The sequence below is a fragment of the Cygnus olor genome, chromosome 2 (genome assembly GCF_009769625.2).
Source record: "Cygnus olor isolate bCygOlo1 chromosome 2, bCygOlo1.pri.v2, whole genome shotgun sequence".
NCBI classification, from domain to species: Eukaryota; Metazoa; Chordata; class Aves; order Anseriformes; family Anatidae; genus Cygnus; species Cygnus olor.
This window is the reverse complement of record NC_049170.1, coordinates 50240799-50264168: the sequence shown is the minus strand read 5'-3', so window position 1 is coordinate 50264168 and position 23370 is coordinate 50240799. Positions and strand designations below refer to the sequence as shown.

Sequence of the window (23370 nt, the reverse complement as noted above, 5' to 3'; positions counted from 1 at the left end):
AAAAATTGGCAGATGGGTCAGGCCTGAGGGTTCTTATAAATGGGATTACATCAGGCTGGCAACCTGACGCTAGTGGGGTTCCCCAGGGCTCCATTTTAGGACTAGTCCTCTTTCAATGTTTCCATAAACAATTTGGATGAAGGACTTGAAGATTTTTTGAGCAAGTTTGTGGACAATAACTAATTGGGTGGAGCTGTTGAGGGTGGTGAGACCTTGCAGAGAGATCTGGACAAATTAGAGAGAAGTCACCAACAATATGAAGTTTAACAAGAGCAAGTGCCAGATTCTGCACCTGTGAAGGGGCAACCCTGGTTATACATCCAGACTGGAGGACAAGATGCTGGATAGCAGCTCCTCAGAAAGTGATCTGGGGGTTTCGATCGACAGCAAGCTGAATATGAGCCAGCAGTGTGCCTTGGCAGCCAGGAGGGCCAGCCATGTCCTTGGGTGCGTTAAGAATGGCACTGCTGGCCGGTCAAGGGAAATGATTGTCCCACTCTACTCTGTGCTGGTGCGGTCTCTCCTTGAGTACTGTGTGAAGTTTTGGGCACCACAGAGTAAAAAAGATATAAAACTGTTAGAGGGTGTCCAAAGGAGGACAACAAAGATGGTAAAGAATCTGGAGGGGAAAACATATGAGGCCACTTGGATTGTTCAGCTTGGAGAAAAGGAGACTGAGGGGAGACCTCATCACAGTCTACAACTTCCTTATGAGGAAGAAGCAGAGGGGCAAGCACTGAAGTCTTCTGTCTGGTGACCAGCGACAGGACTCAAGGGACCAACGTGAAGCTGCAACAGGGGAGGTTCAGGCTGAATATCAGGAAAAGATTTTTCACCAAGAGGGTGGTCGGGCAGTGGAACAGGCTCCCCAGGGAAGTAAGTGGTCATGGCACTTAGCCTGCCAGAGTTCAAGAAGTGTTTGGACAATGCTATCAGACACATGATCTGATTTTTTTTTGGGGGGGGATGGTCCTTTGGGGACCCAGGAGTTGGACTCAATGATCCTTGAGGGTCCCTTCTCCTTATATATTCTGATTCTATGATCCCAATATCCTCCACCCTCAGGATATGAGTAACTCCCATGGCACGTGCCCATTGCAGGGAGAATAGTCTTGCTCACTTTTGCACACAGACTTCGTTGGAGTCCCCCAGTTGTCATAGGTAAAATTTTACAGATAGTTGTTGAGCTGAAATACTATTGAGATGGCAAAGGTACATCCTAATTAAGAAAAATATCCAAAACCTAAAAGTCAGGACCACAAACACAGACAGCAAGAATATTCTTTTTTGTTGTTGTTGTTGTTAGTTGTTTTTTTTGGTTTGGTTTGGTTTGTTTGTTTGTTTTGGTTTGTTTTTTTTTCTGTCCTTTGGACATCTAAAGACCCCAAAGCTGCCCAAAGGCTGGCAGGATTGAATTCTGAATAATGGATAAAAAGACCAGCACCTCTGGAAAATAAATAAATAAATAAATAAGACACAAACTTCTACATATCCTTTTCCAGGTCTGCAAGGTTTCAAAAAGCCAGCTGTGAAAACATCATCAAAATAAATGTCAGATGAAAGTGCTTGTCACCTGAAAGTGTGATCAACAATCCAATGGATGTTAAGTGTACTGCTACCCTTTGAACTCCATCCTGTTGAGAGAAGCCCGAGAAGTAGCTTCTAGACTTTTGATGTCAATCTGCTCCCAGAGCAAGAAGATACCTTCTTCTTTCTTATTTACTTCTGCATTCACGTTCAGGACTAAAGTGGGCCAGGAAATCGAAATATTACTTGTTAATCCTGGATTTGTCACTAAAATATTGTCCATAACAGCTTATGTGCACTTTTATAACTTCTTTGCATCTACTGTATTCCTGGCTTAGCTTTTGTGTCTTTGTTCTGCTTTCTACCATTCTCTTCTCCTTTACTCATTTCATTTGGCCTGTACTTTTCCTTCTGGTGTATCATGCAGAACAAAGGTAAAGGAAAGAAATGGGGAGTAAATATTAATACTCTATAGCAGATCCCATAATTTTTGAAAGAAACATCCAGAAAGAGCTGTTTTACTCAACTAAAGAATCAAGCCCTATGGTAGCATGTTTGGATAAAATCTCTGAAGAGCACGGCATTTTTACAGTAAGTGTTAAGAAGAGATGTACTGGAAGATGGCAGAAGCTTACCGTGTTTCAGTATAGTTTCTGTATAGACTTGTAGAGCATCTATGCTAGTCCTTGATGGGGTAAGGAGTACTTCAGCCATCCCCATAGTCTCTCTTCTTTAAGAAATTAGGAGGTATGTAGAGCTTGACTACATTAAATTTGGGTCTTCCACATAATTAGAAGATAGCCAAACACCAGACCAACTTTCTCTTCTCCAAAATTATACAGAGCAATTGCCTAGCAGATGGAGAATTGGACTAGAGACTTGGCTTCGTTGCTTTCTGGTGAAGATTTCTGTGGTAGCAGATAAGCAACCCTTCTTTACTCTGCATCAGATTCTCATTTCCAAAGGTCACTTCCTCACCTTTCAGATTAAATTTTAAGATTGTGAAATGTTAAGATATGCTGTACTAGGAGAAGTAAATGCAAGTAAATAATACAAGTGGACTAAACCCACTATTTCTTAACTTTCATTTGAAGGATCATGTGAGTTTTTGGAAAGGAAAAAACACAATTTTAAGAAATACTGTCATGCTTGCGTCTCATTTCAAATCAAAATTAGGCCCTGCTTTGAATGTTCAATTATTACTTTCTCTAATTTTAACTTGTGGTCATATACAAGCCTATAAATTTTCTGCGAGATTTTTTCTTGACATCATAGTCAGTGTTATAATACCTTATGGACCACAGCACACAGAGAATAATGCCTTAGACAAAGATAGGTAATAATCTTTATGACAAACTTTATGTGCAATTGCTACAGATGACAACATTCAGCATTTTTTCTTAATAACAGTCTTAATGAACACCTATATAGATGGAATAAATTTGGTATTTATGTAAACAGTAACAGAAGGACTTCTGTAACCTAGGTCAGGAGAAATGTATTGTTTTTTACTTTTGATACAAAAGGAATATCAGAATACCATATGTACAAGATGTAGTATATGAATTATATTTTCATTATTTCTGACCGAAGCAAAAGACTATGTATGTAACTTTATTCTCTTGATCCCTTAGGACTTTGAGATTGCCACTGCTGCTGTCATTCAAAATACAAATGCTATTTCAGATCTAAGATCTCAATCCCTTTTTGGAGGAAGTATTTTGGAAGTTTCCAACCCACTTACCTAGCAGGGATGTTTTTAATGAAATAAGGCCGACAGATAAAAATTGCATGGGGAATTGGAAGTTCTTACAGCACCCAGAGAACTTTACATTTCCCACCTCTGGTTCCTATATTCTAGTTTGCCAAGCTAGTGTTGCAATACACATCAGGAAGGGGAATAACGCTAATTCTTAATAGAAATCTGTACCCTTCGAACTTACTATTTCATGTTTCTCTGTAAAGAATGAATGGCTCATATGATTTGATTCTACAGGCAGCTGAAAGTAAAATCTGTTCTGTCATGCTTCATTGTAAATGACAATGCTTATAATATCTCTGTAAGGTGCAATTTTTACACATCAATAGAAAGTTGATATTCATAACCTAAGCAATAATTATCCTTTGTAAATGCTCTCCGTTTTGGCTGCCACTCTTATTAAGACTGTTTCAATTCACCATAACCAGGCTCTAGAAAATAGAAAAAAAAAAAAAATGCAACTCTTTACTCTGATGGAAAGGAGAGAAAAATGATATTTTTTGTATGAAAAATAAATAAATAAATAATAATTAAAAAAATGTAAAAAGCAGAGGGTAGGAATGTGATTAATAGTATTAGCCTAGTTCTTGAGTTTTTTTCCTCTGCATAAATTCCTATTGTTTTGAAAAAGAAAAATGTGTTAACATCAAAGAAGGGGGCATTCTATCTCCTCCATACATTATTTCATTTCTCTCTTGCTCTTTTGGCTGTTTAAGTTACAGAGGATGATCTGTATAACTGCTTCTTTGTGTGGATTCTTTACTGAAAATAATTTGCCTTCTTCAAGAAGGGCAATTAACTTTGATTTAAATGCCCTAACTGTAAGGAATAGCATCACATCGTTCTGTGTATGTATAAGAACCCATCCACACAGAGCACAAGGAGAGGAAAAATGTAGTTACAGAGGGAGGGAATTTCTTTGTAGTTGTCATAGAACTACAGACCTAAAGCCTGGGGACTCTAAGCTGATATTTTTGGCATTACACATGCAGGTAGCTTTGTCTTGTGTTCTTACATTGTTACATATGGCTCCAAGGGAAAGCATATTCCTTTATTATCCAGCTACTAAGATGTATCTACAGCTGCATGGTATTTAAAAGCCAGCTTAAATCTTGCTCTTCCATTTTATTTATTGTCATGAGTTGTTAGGAAATAGACACTTACACTCACCCAGAAAACCTGTGCAAACTAAAAGCCCTTTCAATCCAGCAAACAGGATTAGGTAATTGGACTTCTACTGCAAGAAATGGCCTTCTGCTGATCTATAACAAAATATCCCACCATCGGATATATCTTCCACGCCCCCAGCTCTCCCCAGCAGGCATCTTACAATGATGCAGTCATAACAGGTTTGACAACCCTTCTAATCCTATTGCTTGTCCTTTGTGAGAAGAGAATAGGCTCGAAAAGAAACACCTAATTTAGGCATTACTTACACAGAAGCATATATAAGTAAATAAATAAAATCCTTTATTTCATCCATCATACAGTTTACTGTGCAAGAGTTAACTTAGAATAAACAAAGCACACAAGACAAAATATCTTGATCGTTCATCTCTCTAAGATTAACTGCAAGTATATCTCCTGCTGTTTCTCTGATACTAAACCACTGTAAACCTTCCTCTTTTCCTGTTAGGGTATCTCAGCTGTCAGATTAGGGGAAAACTTAGCAGAAATATAAGAAAGCGAACATTCTGATTATCATTCTTCTCTGATAGGCTATATTTGTAGCTTCTCACAAAATGGCAGCTACCTCTTCTAAAAGTGCCCACTTGTGCTTAATTGGGTCCCACTCCAGAGCAGAGTTAACCATCTCTAAATCTGGAGAAATTGTACTCATTAGTAAAACAGTACTTTAGAAAAGTGACAAGATCAGAACTGAACCAAAACTTCAGTGCAGATATGGACTTTCCATTTCTTCTTATAATGAACATCAAAATATAATACACGAAATTTAATCCAAAGTTTGGATATTTATTCTCATCACCTTTAGCTGAAGCACAAAAAAAGTACTTTTATGTGTTTCAAAAAAGCCATGCTCCTTCACACCCCAATCTGGTAGGATGAAGGGGAGCAGAGATGTCTGAAGCACTCAGTTAAAAACTCTGCAGATTATTTTCTTCCCCCAACACGATGCTAACCCCATAAAGAGATTCAGGATCAGCCTCTGAATTTTATTTACTTTTCCCACACAAAGTAATTTCTCTGATCACAATAAAGATCCCAGCATCTGCCACCAAATCCTTACTTTCTTAGCTCTTTCTCTTAGCTGAGCCACAAGTCAAGGGTCCTTTTGAAGGACTTCCTAGGTTGTGAGAAAGGCCATAGCATGGGAGATTTGCCCAGCAATATGGTTGTTCATACCCCATAACTCTTCTCCTGCCTCATCTGATTCTGATTTGCAACCAATGCTCCTACTGCTGTTGATTAACTCATTTTTTTCCATACACAGTCACTTGTTGTTCATTATCATAACTATATGGTTCAACCTCCTGAGGGAAGATAACTCGACAGCATGGTGCTATGCATCATGACTTGTCCACATGGAACACTTGGGAAGATTCATCTGAATTATCCTTTCAAGTGAATTAGTTGAACCACATTAAAAGCCCAGAAAAAATGTGACCTGAATTTGCTTTAGTTTAATTTGCTGCAGAAATGAATTAAGAAAAATTAAATCGGGCCCCTTTTATTTTAAATATGTGACGTTGCAGAGCGGTAATACGGTTTATCTAACGTACTCTAAGTTTATACCTCTGTTAACCTGCACAGGCAAATCTTTACAATCCAAGAACACATACTTAATACAATTTTGCTATAAATGCAAGTTCAGGAATATGGTGGGTTGCATAACAGAGCAGTCAAAGTACCACTTTCCATTTTCCATCCACAAGCTTCTCCCTTGGATCTTCTGTACAGCCAAACCAGGGACTGAATTCCCAAATTCTAAGTGCCCAAATTCTATGACCTCCACCTTCTGAGACACTCTTCTCCTGGAAAAAAAAAAATAATCAAAACAAACGAACTTCAAAAGTGAGAGAAAGCTAACACAAATTAAAGGAATGGAATTCAGCTGAAAGTACACAGAGGCAAAAGAAACACCCTATCATTTCAACAGAAAGCAAAAACAGGGGGACCCTCTCTGTGCTATTTAAGTTAGCATGCAGACCCTTAAAAATCAATGGATGGCCAGAGGGTACAATGTGGTAAAGGAAGACAGGGGATAGGGGAGAAACATAAGTTATTTTTATACGTATTTTTCAAATTAACAAATATAATCCTCTAGGAAAAACATGAGGTGGTCTGGGAAGGGCTCCAATAAGCACTAGGCAGAGAGCCAGCTATGGCTTGAGACACTTAACGAAATGAAGAAAAAAAAAAAAGAAAAAAAAAAAAGAGAGATCGGAATCCTTAATGCACTGACAGCAATGATTTCAATCCCAAGTTCATTACAGACAAGAAAAAGTCCCGCCTGGCAAGAAGGACTTGGATGCAAAACATCTCTTCCAATGACAAAGTCATCAAAAGCTAAAAGCATCCTTTCTTGTGACCCCAATGCTTCCAGAAGTAAAGATTCTGGGCTGCAGAGGGAGCTGTACATCCACCCTTTTGGTGAAGCAGTTGATGAGGAAGGATGTCCAAATTACAATGAAATCTCAGAGATCCATTCTTTTCTACAGTGGCAGCACACAGACTCTATAAGGGCTCAGTGGAACCTTCCATATTGCTGGCTATGTTTCTACCTGTATTTAATCTGTAGGTTTTCTAACAGCTCTCCTCTTGTTATGTTGAAACTGTTCTGCCTGACATTACAGTTTTCTCTCGTGTGCAGGTACTGCTAATCAGAACTGATGCAGTACTTCCATTCTCATTTAGCACAAAACCTGTCCTTCTTCCAAGGTGAAGAGCTGAACAATAAAACAGTAACATGATTTTAAAATCTTGTTAACTAATGACTACACCTTCTTACACATTGCAATAAATTACTCTATCAGCACAAAGAATGCCCAAACTGGTATCTGCTTAATTTACCATCAGTACCAAGGAGATAAAAAGTTTAACTGAATACATTATGTCCAAACTCTTCAAAATAAGTTTGATTTTATAGTAATCATATAGTCATACTATACATACTGATGAGTAATGTTACCACTGCAGTGCATGAATATTACATATATTTGGAATCTGAAAAGGTTTCACAATGACCTGTGAGTCTGTAGAATGTGCAGTGTGCCTGCTAATTTCATTAATCTAAGCTGATGCTTGATTTAAACTGAAATGGAACAGAGAAGCCAGCTTACAAAAGGCAGTGTGTTTTCCATTTAATAGATAATTAAGCAGACTTAGTGTATTTGATTCAACAAATTCTGGTGCAAATATGCCCTTCCTGCACAACACAAGCTGCAGGAGAAAAAGCTAGAAATTCAGTGTGCATATGTTAAACACCTGTCAATGCACCAAAATTTGGGAGTATCACTCCTGCATTATAAACAGAATAATACCTAGGAGGATTATAAATTTATGAATAGGAAGTGGCAACTACCTTTATGGTCATTCCAATTTAAATTCATGGTGATTTATGATTTAGATATTTTCATCCAAAGTAAAAGCCTGGCTTGATAACAATGGAGGCAATTTCAGGTCATCAGTACTACAGAAGCAATCCTAACATGCGAGTACTTGGATATGGTCCTGAAGTAGCCCCTGTAAAAACCTGGTTGCAATGACGTTTATCAAAGAGAGCAGTCCTGACAAGACCTCTGAAATACTGTGCTTCAGCTGAGAACAACTCTTGAGCTTTCCTGGGCTATGCTAAAGCACAAACAGCACATATTTTCAACCAAATATTGCTGGACATGAAAGGTAATTCTTTAGCCATTTTTTGACAATCTGCTTTGAGACAGACCTAATAAGACGCTGAAAGCAATTGTGTGATTATATCAGGAAAAACACACAAATAAATACTCTAGAAAAATTATTAATGAAGTAGAAGAGACATTGCAGCTGGACTGTCTCTGAAAGCTTATTTCTCAAGGTCCTTGCCTTGCCCAGTTGTTCTTTAAAGTCACTCAGCAAGACTCTGTTTTGACCAGAGATCACAGAACACTGATTTATAGTTAATTTTTTCCCTTTCATCTCAAAATCAATTTTCCAGGTTACCTTAGTCCCAGTACTCTTAAAGATCATTCAGAGAATAGACAATGTAGAATATATAAACTCTGACTACTAAACATAAATATAGATCATCATGAGAAAATCAAGCAATAAAAAAAAAAGGAATTAGAAATGCAAACATTTGACATACACATTTAAATATCAGAACACTGCGATGAGTTTTTACCCTGACTTACATGTGTGTGGTGAAGGGAATAAACACGGACAAAGACAAATACTCCCTCGCTTCAGTCAAACATAATACCTTCTAGAGACTGGTAAGTAAAAGTCTCTGAGGGCATCTGAGTCCTAAATTTGGTTTCTCTGGGGAATTGTCATCTCCTTGGCTTGTACACCTTTAAGTATATCAGATGTGGTACGGACCTTTAGAAACCACAGCTTATTTCTAGTTCAAAGAAACGTGGAGGAAACAACTTTGATTTCTTATCTATTAGCCTTGAAAACACCATCTTAGGGTTCTTCATCATACCTTGAGTTTGAGAAAGAAGAAAAAAATGCAGCTCGAATAAAATTCAGGTTTTGTATGTTCCAATTAACTGAGAGCAACAGCAACACAAGTTGGTGCTGTACTGTGTTGCTTCAAGAGAAAGCTAATTGCTCTGTTGCTATCAGAAGTAGCATATGCAGCATATGTATGCTAGATGTTGATCAGTGCTGCTCTGATGAGCAGTAAAGGTCATATTTTTATGTGACTCTACTAGAAAATGCCAGAAATAATCAACAGAAGAGTATAACATTACCTTAGTATACAAGAGAGTTCAAAGCCTGTTCCTACCTTCCAGTTATTTCAGGAGCTACAGAAGAATAAATCTCTAAGAGAAGAAAAATGATTCAGTTGTTCAGCAAGAGAAACAAGACTTTTTTTTTTTTTTTTTTTAAATGTGTGGACCATATATTTCTACTAAAAATGCTAGGTATTTTCAGGGCTAGTTATTGGCTCAAGAGCACAGAAGAAATACATTGGAAAGTATTTTAAGGTTGTCCTATTTGAGGCTGGGAGAAGTAATATCTCTGTTTGCCTATCAACTTCAATCATCTTCTTTCTAGGAATATGTATAGCACTTATCACCAAGGTATCTTGGCAGTTAAATAGCCATATGTCCATAACGTTCTCACAATTTTGCATACAAATGCTGTAATTCTCTGAATTCTCTGACAATTTCTGAACTCACATTTAAAACTATGAGTCAGCAATGCTCTCTTTATTGAGGTGGGACAGAAACACAGCCACTGCTTTTACTTGTGCATGCATGTGCATATGTCTTTCTGTCACCATCATACATACCCAGGCGGTGAGGATAACTGGGAAGAAGGTGCTTATCCACAGCTGTACCATCTTTCAGAGAGAAAAATCCCTGGTTGCAAGGTACTCCTGCTCTGTCTTTGAGCATTTACACACTGGGAGCAGTAGAAAAGGGGAAAAGATGGAGATCAAGCTAATGGAAGAGAGTTTCTTCCATTTCTCTTCTTAATTTTCCATCTCCACTGATGGCAGATATGTGCTGTCTGAGTACCCACCCATTGTTTCTCCACACCCCATCTCTTTCTACACTAACCATAGTCCTTAAAGCTAAAGTAACTAATGCTCTCTCTCCGGCCCAACAAGCCACCCTTTGTACAGTAGGAATTTGCTCTAGTTACCTCAGAAACTAACAATCTGACAATGAAAATTTCTAGTCTTCTGCCAGGCCTCCTCGCACCAGCAACATTTGCTCCTGATCTTAGTTGTCATTACAAAACTTTCCTAGGCTGGAGACTTTCACCTTTTTGCCTGAAAGTTACAAAACCAAAAACAAACAAAACCAGACACAAAACCACTTACACAACCACGCCAGCCTGGTCAGCAGTCCCTCGCTTTGGGGCTTCCTTGCAGGAACATCTCTATCATGAGTCCAACTACCGCTGCTGTAGCAGGGGAAATCAGGGCAGGTTACAGCAACACACTCTCTGCACACCTGGTAAGTGACAAATCAGGGAATTAGGCTCAGAACCCAATGGCTAATTTACTGCCAAGGAGATTGAAGTGGGGCCCAGAGACTGCTCTTTTATTAGTATTCCAGATCTTGCCACTTTGCTCTTTACTGTGGCTGGGCAGGTGCTCTGCAGCTGCTGCCGCTCCACATGAGGAAGCAAATATTCTGTCTTCTGTGTCCCAGAAGAAGAAAATGTAGCCTATGAGACATAAAAAGAGATTTCCTGTGGCCTCTGTAGAAACTGGGAATAACTTAATGGTACACTGGTTAATAAGCTGGGAGAGAGAAAGAGCAGTGGAGCACTGAAAAAAAAAAAGATCCCATGCATCTAACATATTTCTGGAAAATGATTGCTTTCCCACAAGACATATGATAACAACTGCCTTAACTGACTGTATAATGCCCCTTCACAGAGACAAGGCCAATCTATGTGATGGATGACACTAAGCCCAGAAATGCATGAATGTTCTCCTTGGGCCATGAAGCAATAATGTCTCTGTGCCAGAGTTACTGCCACTATTAAGAGTAGGTGCAATGTATTAATTATATTCATAGCAGAAACAGAAGCAAAGGCTGAGGCACAGAAACATAATAGTATTGAGACTGTCATCTCCCAGTCCAAACTACTCTAATTAAGTCCCAGCTGATGTGTCCTGTTCAAGTCTTTAGTCTTAATTTCAGGGGGGTGGCAGGGGCTGGGGTTGAAAATGAAAGCAAAAAAAATGCAGTTTAAGTCCTATCCAAGTAAGACAGGCCAGACATTTAGGAGGATTTGGGGGGATTTTCATTTTGATCTGAAGGGGTTGGTTAGTTGATTTTTTGTCTGGGAATTGTCTGCTGCCCTATTTTGAAATTGACTGACAGCATTCACACTCCAGAATGCAACTGACTCTGAAGCTAGACAGGACTTGCTGCCTTTTAGGCTCACTTCACACATTATAACCCAAGACTTGCAGAAGAACAAGAGCACAGGAAAAATCATGCCATGAAAGTAATGTTATAGCCCAGCCCCAACAGAAGGGTTTGGTATCGTGGCACCTTATGGGGCTATTGTACTTCCAGTTCCCCTAGTGGAATACATTAATTAAAAAAAAAAAAAAAAGTGTCTGTTTCTCTGTCTCCCCCCTGCCACTCTCCCTTTTTCTTTTGGTTTGTTGCTGATGTTTTCTTTGGTGGTAGTGGTTGTGTTGGTGGTGGTTTTTTGTTTTGTTTTTGTTCAGTTGTTTTTGGTTTTGTTTGATTTGGTTTAATGGTACAAATGATCTATAAGATCCTTTTGCATGATATTTCAAATGAATTATTCATTTTAAGCAAGTAAAAAGAAGGCTCCAAAGGCAAAACTGGAAAAATTTTAGATCTACCTTTTAAGTCTACATTCTGAATTAAATTTCAGATTTATTTTTTTTCTCCCAAACTAAAAGCTTCAACCTGCTACTGATTACTTTGCTTCAAGAGGAAGAAGTTAGAAATTCCAATCCTCCTCCTCCTCCTTATTCTTCCTTTTGCTGACAGACTACATGGAAAAAAAAAAAAAAAAAAGATGAAATTAATTACAAAGGCAGACATACTTGAAAAGAAGAAATCACAGTATTTGGAGAGATACACTTTTTTTTTTTTAATATTTTCATTTCACTTCTGTTTGCCTGAGTATATATTTCATTCATCTACCTTGCTGTTTGTTTCCTTTTTTTAAAATTAAACTAGTTTTCTTGTAGATTTATATATTTAATTTTCTTGGTAGGGGTGGGGAGTAGGGGGGATTGTTGAAGAAATCGTTAGTCAATGGTTTATACAATTGTGATTTCATTTTCCTAGGTTATTAAAAACTAATAACATGTCATTTAATTAAACTAGACAATGAGAATCTACTAAAAAATTGGAAGTAGACTTAAAACTGCCTATCTTCTTCCTCACTATCAAGCAAGACTTTATAACAAATAATTATTCCTTATAACTGAATTTAATAATTACAAAGGACCTCATTCTTCATTATATTCACCATAGCTATACCTGTTTCCGTTAAGTTATCTCATTTATTTGTACCAAGAGTACTATTAAATATAGTATTAATTTATCTGAGCAGGGTATGCAAAGAAGTCCTTAGAGGGTATGATCGGTAATGGTCTTAAACAAAGCTTTTTGCTTATCCAGAGAATGAGCCTCTATGAGAGCCCACAGTATTAACTCTAACAACACCCCATCACAGCACTCTAAAGACCTGAGCAAGGGTACAAGGTGTGAGGTGAAAGAGCCATTCAGTGACCATGTCCATTCAAAGCACAGATCTTGTGCTGAGTCTTGAACTCAGATGACAATTACTGTCAGATGGGACATGGACCTCTTTCCCTAAGGAAATGAACCGAGACCTCCATTTTATTTCACATAGCCTATTTAAAAGCCACTAGATAATAACAGCCTTCAGTCACTGCCAACCCATGGTGAATTTAAAATAGTGACTTAGACGGGAAAGGTTCTATGTCATAACCCTCTAGGCATATGGTCCCTCTATCATGCCATTTATTAGGCAGCTTGGCCCTGGCATTACATTTTTTTGTACCATAATATTTCATGCTATTTTGTCCAAGGTTAATAAAGCCTCATTAACAGTTGCTGGTAGACCCCATAAAAATCTCCAAGATTTAATTTTACAATAATGGCAAAGAACCTCACAATTTATTTTTCCCCATCCAATCTCAAATGCCCTACAGCAAAGGCTTAGATGTGGAAGAGAAGGGGGAAAAAGAAAAAAAAAAAAAGCTATCAGTTGAGGAAAAGTCAAAAGTAGCAATGGTCTCCAGGTCACCATTAGTTATGGAACCATTTGTCATGCTTAAGACATTGGCTAAAAGTGCCCTTCTTCTCTTAATCACTTAGAGATCTCAGGAGGGAGTGTATAATCCTCCCAGAAATGTAAGAGGAAAAAAAGGATACTTGTATGTCTTAACTCTTCATTTAAGGAGTTCACATTTTTCTCTAAAAGCACTGAGAAAACACTGTCCTGCAGAAATAGACATGCAGGTTGTACAATGAGGAGAGGACAGAGAAAAAAGACACTCTAATAGGTAAATGTTTTCTTCAAGCACCAGATGATTCATTCTGGGAGTATGTCTAATATTGTTTCAAGAAAAAAATCTGACTCATAAAGACAATGATTTTGATTTGTTGCAGAATTCCCATTGGCTTGACTTGAACCAGAATTTCATCTTTGACCCCATTCAGCTTTCTGTAGTCCTCTGAACTTCTGAAAACTAAGCGACCTTTCTCTCAAGATCTTCTTTTATACAGTCACAAAGACCTCTGTGCCTTGGTGCTTTTATGTTTGAATTCTAAATGTCACTAAAAATTGCTGAAAGAAGTATGTTCTTCCAAAAGAATAAGGTTCTCTAAGCACTGGGGGTTGGCCTGTTTTCTTCTGATAAAAAAAAAAAAAAAAAAAAAAAAATGCGGCTTCTTATAGGGCTCTTCAGTATTGGGAATACCGTAGAAGTTCATCACTCCTTTCTTAACTTGTTTAATGGCAGAACAGCTCTGGAATGTTCACCAAAGAAAATAAGGTAATATATCAGATGAAGAGAGTTCTTGAAGTCTGATATTAAAGAAACACATTAGGGCTTTCAAAAGGAATGAAACAGATATAGCTGAAGGATTGTGCCAACAGATCATGGCAGGAATAAGATGCTAGTATTTTCTTATTATGTATACAAAAGAGGAGAGCAGTATACCCAGCGTCCACCTTTGACACATGGCAAAACTTTCCTCTGTATGCATACAAAATTCTGAAAAAAAAATTATATATATATATATATATATATATATATATATATGCAACATATCTTCACCAGAGAATTTGCAATCCAAATAAATGAAACACACAAAGGAGTGGAAGACAGGAGAAAGGTTGAGCAGCAAAATGATTTGTCCAAGATCACAACCCTAGCCGACACAGAAGGAACTTGAAACCTCCTGGCTCCTATTCTACACTAAATCTGGAGAAGGGGTCAGGTCTAGTTTGATTTTTTTCCATATAGTCATTCCTCTTTACCTCTCCCCTGTTCCTGTCCTACTCCTCAAAATTTGTGCAAAGATTGAATTTGGAAATTATAAAGCAGAACAGGTAAGCATTATACTGTTTTGAACAGCAGTGTATATCAGTGTATATCTTATTTCTGTAATACAGAATTGTGATTAAAGAATTGTAAAACATCTATTCCCTCAGTTTTATACTTACAAATGGCCAAGCACAATTTTAGCTTTATATCCTAAAAATGAGCGGAAAGACTGTAGGTTTCCATATTACTCCCCATTTGAATTTAGGCAGCACAATTAATATTACATGTGTTCCACACATTCTTTCTTGTTTATTCATAATTTACCAGTATGTGAATTTTCAAGGGTGGCAAGATAGGAAATCTGCTTCAAAGAGAAGAATTTAAGGAATTGATCAGGTTATTATTAGTCTTTCATATTCATAATTTTCTCTCTTCTGAAGTAATTATAGCCAGCTTCCCCTGTAAACCATCAATTGAAAATACTTGATTTTGAGCTGCAAGAAAAAAAAAAAAAAAGAAAAAAATACACATCCATCAGCCACATCAACCGCTTTAAATAAGAGAAGTGGGATGTACTTCATGCTGAAGCCAAGGAAGAATTGAAGCATCAAGGGTAGACCTTTCTAATGTCTATTCATTTATCTGCAATTCTAAGATGATGCTGAAATCTCAAGGATCTGCAAATATTTGTCATGAAGAGATATCAGTATGAAATCACACACATAAAAGGGAATAGATTTCCAATAATACCCAGGTTATTGCCACTCCTCTATCACAGGAGATACATACCTAAAATCCAAGTGAGGTAAGGGAGAAGTTGCAAATGCACGTGTAACCCTGTAAAATCCTGGGATACAAGAACATGTCTGGCTGGATGTCCCACACAGGAGATTTACTTTCAGGCAGTGACCTGAGGAAGACCTGGGCACTCACAGAGCTACCTAACACTCAAACATTTTTAGGTTTTTTGTTTGTTTGTTTTTTGTTTGTTTTTAATTTGACCTTTTGGAGAATGAAGGTTTCCTTTGGGGAATTAAAAAAAAAAAAAAACGGAAAAAAATAGTGAATGAATTTTCAATGTTTAGCATCCCAATAGGCAACATCAAGAAAAATACTGTTTTGAATTGACTTTTCTTTCGGACTCCAAATGGTGGGGAAGGCACATGTTCTCAGTACAAGTACAATACATGCTCCTCTCCTCCTCCCTTCACTCTGCCCACTCAGCACACAACTTCTCCAAATTCCCACTGAAGAAAAAGAAAGTGGGTTTCCCATCCTCCAGTAAAGAAAAGCAGAAAAAGGGATGAAGAATTAAAAGCTACGCGTATGCTGTTAAGTGAAGACATATGTGATCTACTCTGCCCACACTGACATGATTAGCAGCAAGGCAATTCAAATCCAGAAATTGCAGAGGCACATCAGCTTGGGTTCAGAGCTGTGATTGTATGTGATGCCTTTCAACATGTTCACATTTCTCTTGCACTGCTTATTCTTGCTCCGTCCCTTTGGAAAGATTATCCAAGGTAGTTACTTGCAATAGCAGGAGTTTAGACTCAGTGACCCAGAAGGTCCTTTGGTCTGAAGATCCTCTAATTCCCTCTCGCCATTCTCCATAAGCTGTGGTTTTCCAAGTAATAGCACAATCGACCTTTCCTTACAACAGCATCTCTTATTGAAAGCAGAAATATTTGTCTGTGTCCTAGCACTAAGTTGTACTACAGTGACTAAGCAAATTAGCATACTGTTTGTGCACAAGGACACTACAGGAAAAAAAAAAGGAACTGGCACCCGACAAAAGAGCTTTATCTATGAAATATTTTATTTTAGACTATTAGGCCTGGTTTTAAGTTACATTTTAACCATAAACATGGGAGAAGCTGCCCCAGATGGTGAATGTAAAACGTGCTGTAAATTTTAATGAAGCAAATAAGTCACTAATAACCATAATGCCAACACTGCTGTGTTTTTTGTAGATGTTAATAAAGCAAAATTTAAAAGGAGCATGCAGCATTCAAATAAGTGCCTAAGAAGACTAATATAATTTGCTAATTCAGCTATTCACACTTTGATTACGCAGCCCCTGGTCATCTGCTCAAGTACAGCTGCTTCATGTAAAAACAAATTAAGAAAAGTTTTATTGTCCACCAGATGTCCCAGCTTGTAATACTTGCTGCTATATTTCAGGTCACCCAAAGTTCAGGCACATTTAGAAATCAATTGTTCTTGGATGGCCAACCTTGTGACAGTGGTTGAGTCACTTGGGCCCTGAGTTTCAGTCCACCAGGAGGTGGAGAAGCTCTTTTGTAGTGAAAGGAATGTGCTTTCATGTTATGAATATCATAGGCACCCAAAACAGGTAATTACTAAAATAGCTCCAGGGAAGATCTGGAAAGAGCTGCAATGGGAAGAATTATGACAGCATACACCCAGCCCCGTAAGACCATTGGCAGAGCCCTACAGGGATTGCTTTTTTTCCTTAAAATGGATTTTTTATTATTATTTAAGAAAAGTCATCAAAGCACAGGCACAGCACCCCTTGCTGTTCTGCACCATCACTCTCACTGCTCTGGATATAGCCCATATATACAGGGCAGCCTGTGCCTCTCCCCAAATCCCATGTCAAAATAAATGCAGCAGAGTTAATCACCTGTAGCTCAAACATCTTGTGTCATGGGGACCTGATGGTCTTCTGTGTATTGCAGGTTTGAAATCAGCAAGCAACCTTTTGTTTATGGATTTTGCAGTGCTGATGTCTAGGTAAAGGATGGATGGAAGTGAAGGAGGGCTTGTTTCTACAAACACCTCCTCCTCCAGAGGACAACAGTGAATGGAAGGAATCCATGCAGAGCCAGGAACCCTTGTATGTCAAAGGCAAAGCTGTAGCACAGACCCCAGCACCAGGTTCTGATTAGGATGAATTGAGAAAGCTGCCGATCATAACAAGGGTGCACCACAACCAAAATATTATGCCTCTACCACACAAGGTACAAAGCAACCTGAAACTTCCCAAATGTGCCAAGATGTTTCAGAGCAACTTTTTCTTCAGTGGGACCTGAGCAGCCTGTCTTAGGCAACACAAGCATCTGTTTCTCACCTTCTACAATGATTTACAAGGAGCAATATCTTGACAGGAATATCTTGCCAGGAATAACATTGTGCTACTATACATAATTTACACAGTGCTGCAGAAGACAGAAAAAATTTACACATTTTTTCAGACATCTACCTCTCAGTGTAAGGTTCTCAGCACACTGAATTTTTGTAACTGCATGCTTAAACTTGCATTGCAATTAATAGACCAGTCACTTGATCAAAATATTTTCCGCTTGAGCTTCACTACTGTTAGCCCTAAAACAGAAGGGGAAGGAAAATAAATAAATAAATAAATAAATAAATAAATAAATCAGATTAGTCAGCTACTTATCAACTTCAGATAAAAACAAAATTCTTCTACAAAAAAGGTAGAAGAAGAGGACAGAAGTGCAAGGAAAGTGAGGGACAAGAGGAGACAGGAAATAGCAGTTCTCAGCAGAATCAGGGTAAGAGAGCAGGGAGCAGGTGAGGAGAGAGACTTTGTGCCTCATAACCATCAAGTCTGCCATATTCTATGGAGGTCCAAGCATCAGGCTTTTCAACCTAGAGTAATGTTTGCATTGTGCAGCCTCTGTGAGGACAAAGATGAGCCCAAACTATTTAATGCCAGGATGGCACCAGTGCTGCCATGGAAACCAGCCTTGGTTGCAATCACTCCGCCTTTGTTGACTGGCAACAACATGAAACCAGGAGCCACTTCTGGCCTTCGTACAGGCTCATCCTCTCAGGGGTCATCCTAATGAATTAGTAGTTACTGGATTAGGCAGGAGAGAGACTGCAGCTGAAAGCTGACCAAGACTCTTCTTATATCTGTGTTTCTAAGCATTTGTTTTAGTTTCAGCTATCAAAAGATTTTTTTTTCCCTTTTTAATCATCTGCTTCACTGATGTCCTATTGATTTGAATAACAGCTTTTTTGAAGAAATATAAAATTGGATTCTATCTTTCTAAGACTCAGTGTCACTTTTAGGTTATTGCCAGCTCTTACAGTTGCATTGTGAGGCAGAAAATAACAGGTATTTTTCAAGCTGCAAGGACTAGAGTCCTAGGATTATACAACTGAAAACAATATTTGATCCAAATCTAATGGCTCAGAAGGCAAATGCAAGGATACCAAGATTATTTTTCAAGTCCCATTTTTAGACCAATTTCAGGAATTTTTGAACATTAAGGGTTGAGTGTATTGCCAATATTATTGCCAATTCCTTAAAACCAAATTTGTCCCCTCTGGTGTTTCAGTCATACAAACAGCACTGTATTCACAGACAGACAGTGTTTACACTTTCAGTAACAGATCTTGTTATCTAAGCTGACATACAAGCAACTGTTAGCTCATTGAGCTTCTTTGAGCATTTATCATAAAAAAAAAAAAAACATTTTTTATTATTTTTCTAATCCATATGATTAGAATTCACCCTTTAATATCCATTGTCATAGTTTGAATTATCCATTATATAGATTATTACTAAACACCTACCATTGGTTCTCATTTCATTTGCAGTTTCAGTAAAGGCTTAATTCTCCTATCTCAGTGGAGTTAGGTTTTGCTTGCACCACTACAAAGTAAGAATTAGGACCTCCACTTTCCAGCCTATTTCAGCAGGTCCAGGTCTGATCTTCGCCCAAGTCCACAGAACTTAGAGTCACACACAGGTACCTTCAGGAAAAGGCAGCCTGAATCAGATTCTTAGCTGTCAGGCATCTGGTGAAAGCAGTAAATCAAAACTGACAGTTTCAGTTAGGTTCCATCTGAGCATCTCATCCATATGGGTATGAGTGAGCAGCAGAGCAGGGAAAGTATGAAAACCTTAAGAAGTCAACACAATATATGGGCAGGATGATGCGACTTTTTCCTAAAGCCCCGCCTCCCCCTCTTTTGTTCCTTGCTGCTATTTCTAATAAAGGTTTTTCCTCTAGATTTAAAAATTCTCTGCAGCCTACATAACAGTAGCTAATGCTTTTTCTTCAACTAACTATAATCTCCAAGCCACAGTACTGGTTTAAGAATCTCAGCCCAAATACAGAAATATGGCTTGATATTCAAATTAGTACAAATGTATTAGCATATGTTTTAAACTCTTGGGAATTTTGTTCTGAAGATGTTTTTGTCATCTGAAGCTAAATATAGATTTGAATTCTGGGAACACCTTTGCTGACTCTGATCTGACCCGAAGACTTCCAGGTTGGATTTGTTTCGGAGATCTAAACCTACTCCTTTCTTGTAAATATATAAGTGAGAAAAAGATAAAAGTAATATTCAAATCTGAAAAGTAAATATATAAATCTAGAAACAGAAAACCCAAACAGAAGGAAAATGGACAAATTAATATATGGGAGGACTGCTGATGGATAAGTCTGAAGTGCACTTTCAGATTTCCCTTAAATCTTAAGTGCAGGGAAACTTCTGATGATATTTCATCATCAGAAATCTATAAGTACATTTGTCTTTTTACAGTCAGTGCTCTGACTGTGATATAAACGTGTATATATCTGTAATGTAATGTAATGATTCTCTTCCTTCCCCTGATTCTCACCCTTTACAGATACCTAGCAATATGTACAGGGTTGGACAGATACTTCCAAAAATTGAGTCTGCAGGGTCTATGGAACACCACAGAAAAAAAGAAAAAAAAAAAAAAGCATAGGTAATGGTTTGGAAATTAGTGCAACACAGGTGAAATTTGCTCTTGCAGCTACTGCAGATACAGTAGAGGTTGCTGTATATGGACATTACCATCCAGAGGTCCACGTATCTGTTGCTATGTACTGTGATACAATGTGTATCCAATTATGTGCTGTCTGTCTTCTGTATAGATCACACATTCCAGTTCATTCATCTACTGAGCACCCTCAGAAGAAACAGATGTATCACCATTTTCTCAGAGATACGGGAACTGTAGCAAACATAATTTAAGGCCTCCATCAGACTGTATTTCATAAAAAATTAAAAAAAATAAATAAATAAAATAAAAATCCTCATAAATATTAAAAAGGTAAAAAGCAGAAACAAAAACAAAAACATACCAGAAGTGCAAACAGTAGGATCACTGAGATGCAGACTATTTAAATGAATTCACATTTGACTGAAGACCCAAGTTTATTCACTTTGATGCCACTTATAGCAGCTTCCACGATCATTTGATTTTTATCTTTAATTTTTAATTCCAACAAGACATACTACTCTTTAAATTAAAAGATTATCTATCATCCCAACCTTTCAAAAAAAATGTATGCATCTAAACCTAGAGTGATTCTGAAAACTTTACATTAAGTATGAATCCATAACAGAAAAAGCTAGACGGACCAGTAGAAAATCAAGCTTATAAATGCTACACATAATTTAAATCTATCCGTAACTAGTGTGTTTAAAGGTTGACTAATGAAACCCATTTCATTTAAGTAAGATGGTCTCCTTTTGCATTATGTGTCTGCTTACTATTCATGGCCTGCTTGGGCAATACTCTGTTAAAATCCTATTTTAAAACCCATGCTTGTTAGATGATATTTTAATGTAGTCAGTGTTCATCTCCAGAGTTTTTCCTATGAAAGAACTGTGTCTGTTCTGCAAAGATAAAGCAAGAACACACAGAGATTCAAAACCTCTCACAGGGGGGCAGAGGTTCAATGCTAATATTTCTGTTCTCTGTGCTTCTTCATTAAACAGTCTGTTAAATAAAAGCCCTTTTTTGAGTTTTGTTTGACAGAAGCAAAGCATTTGATCTGCTAAACCCTTTATACCTGGTCAGATGATCATCCCTCTCATCCTCCATCACCAAGAGACCACCTGGAATCCTCCTCAAACACCAATTCTGCTTTGGCATCCACAGGGATATTTGCACAGCATGAATTTGTATCAGCTAATACAGCACATTTACCTCACCTCCCACCTTCACTTTGTCAGAAGATGTCTTTTCACCTGCAGTAGGATATTAACAGCCACAGGGAAACTTTTTTCTGGCCTTGTCTGTGCAAGGCGGTGCAAGTCGCAATCTAAGCACAGCTGGGCAACTGCTGCCCAAACATTAATACCTATGATAGATGAGTTTATTTGAAGGTTCTATTAGATATTAATGACTGGCTCAAAACACCCGTTTCACCATTGCCACAAGAAGGTCATCTGACTGGTGAAACACCAACCATCACTCATAGGCCAAGCATTTATAATTGGCTAATTGTTAACTTTTAGAACTACTACTCTGCTCTTTCTGTTTATGTACCAAGCCTTAAGAAATGGGGGGCAGAGGGGCACACATTTAATTCACCTGATGGTGAACATATGCCAATATTTACTTGTACTTTTCGATGCTGTTCCTGTTCCCCTCAAATGCAAGCAGTTGCAAGTAGAATAAAAGAAAATCAAATGAAACTGTCCAGCTGACTTTGCTATGTACTTCTAGAGACGCAGCCTTCTTCACAAGCATCTGTAAAGACAGGAATCATTCTACATAACTTAATTCATTAGAAGCTAAACACCTAGTGTCACTTGTCAAGGCTGACTGTACATCAAGTTGGCATGCTAAAAGGTGATTCATTCCTCTTATCTTAGCACGGGACTAGAAGTGCATCTCTGTCTCTGAACTTAAAATAGAAACACCAGACTCAGCTAATCTGTGGATGGCTAAAGATAGCAAGGTTGAATGCCTTCTTCAGCTCTGTTGTGTAGACCAGCTGTGATCCAAACCAGCTGCATCAAATCCAATCTCAGCCACCAGGAAAGACAGGTGACCTTGGCTCTCATTCAAAATCATTTTGTTCTCTCATTTTATTAAGTGAAAGTCAAGATGACAATTAGAGGAGCAATATTACTAGATACTACAGCAACTCCAAAAGGAACCATGTATACAGTCTGGGAACAGGCAGGCTCCTCAAGGGTTAAATGACCAACAAAACTCAGAAGGCCAACTGCATCCTAGGCTGCATCAACAGAGGAGAGGCCAGCAGGTCAAAGGAGGTGATTGTTCCCCTCTGCTCTGCCCTTGTGAAGCCCCACCTGGAGTGCCACATCGAGGTCTAGGGCTCCCAGCACAAGAAGGATGTGAAGATGTTAGAACGAGTCCAGAGGAGGGCCACAAAGATGATCAAGGGGCTGGAGCACCTCTCCTACGAAGAAAGGTTGAGAGAGGTGGGGCTGTTCAGCCTGAAGAAGAGAAGGCTACAGGGTAACCTTGTTGCAGCTTTTCAATACTTAAAGGGGACTTACAAAAACATGGAGAGCAAGTTTTTGCTTAGGCAGACAATAACAGAACAAGCAGGAATGTTTTTAAACTAAAAGAGGGGAGATTTAAATTAGATGTTAGGAGGAAATTCATTACTATGAGGGTGGTGAGGCCCTGGCACAGGTTGCCCAGAGAAGCTGTGGATGCCCCATTCCTGGAGGTGTTCAAGGCCTGGTTGGATGAGGCCCTGAGCAGCCTGATTTGATGGGAGGTGTCCCTGCCCATGGCAGGGGGGTTGGAATTAGATGATCTTTAAGGCCCTTCCAACCCAAATCATTCTATGGTCTCTTGAAACCTCCTTCAGAATGGGCTGGGTGGAAAATGTTCCTTTCTCATTTTCCCATTCATTAGGGAGATGATGGACATTTCTCACTTGCAGGATTCAATTCTGTCCCTTCAAAACTATGTCCCAGATACACAAAATGACTTAGAAGTAGGTCACGTTGCAAGACATCAGGATATTCTCTAGAAGTGTATTATTTTTCATAAGTTTCTGCTGCTATCTACTTGCTTCAATTTTCTAGAAATCTCAATCAATCTCTAAAATTGTGCCTCCCACTCTCAGAGAAGAAAGATTTC

The 23370-nt window shown here is 38.3% G+C and overlaps 1 long non-coding RNA gene across 1 annotated transcript; it reads right to left on the bottom strand.

The window, feature by feature from the left end:
- Positions 1–4711: 4711 nt before the first annotated feature.
- On the bottom strand, positions 4712–21580 carry LOC121066325. The gene is made up of 5 exons (XR_005817675.1): positions 21314–21580; positions 10284–10416; positions 9747–9859; positions 9202–9273; positions 4712–6279 (listed from the first exon to the last, which is right to left on the bottom strand). It is a non-coding gene; the product is annotated as an uncharacterized LOC121066325 (long non-coding RNA).
- Positions 21581–23370: the final 1790 nt, after the last annotated feature.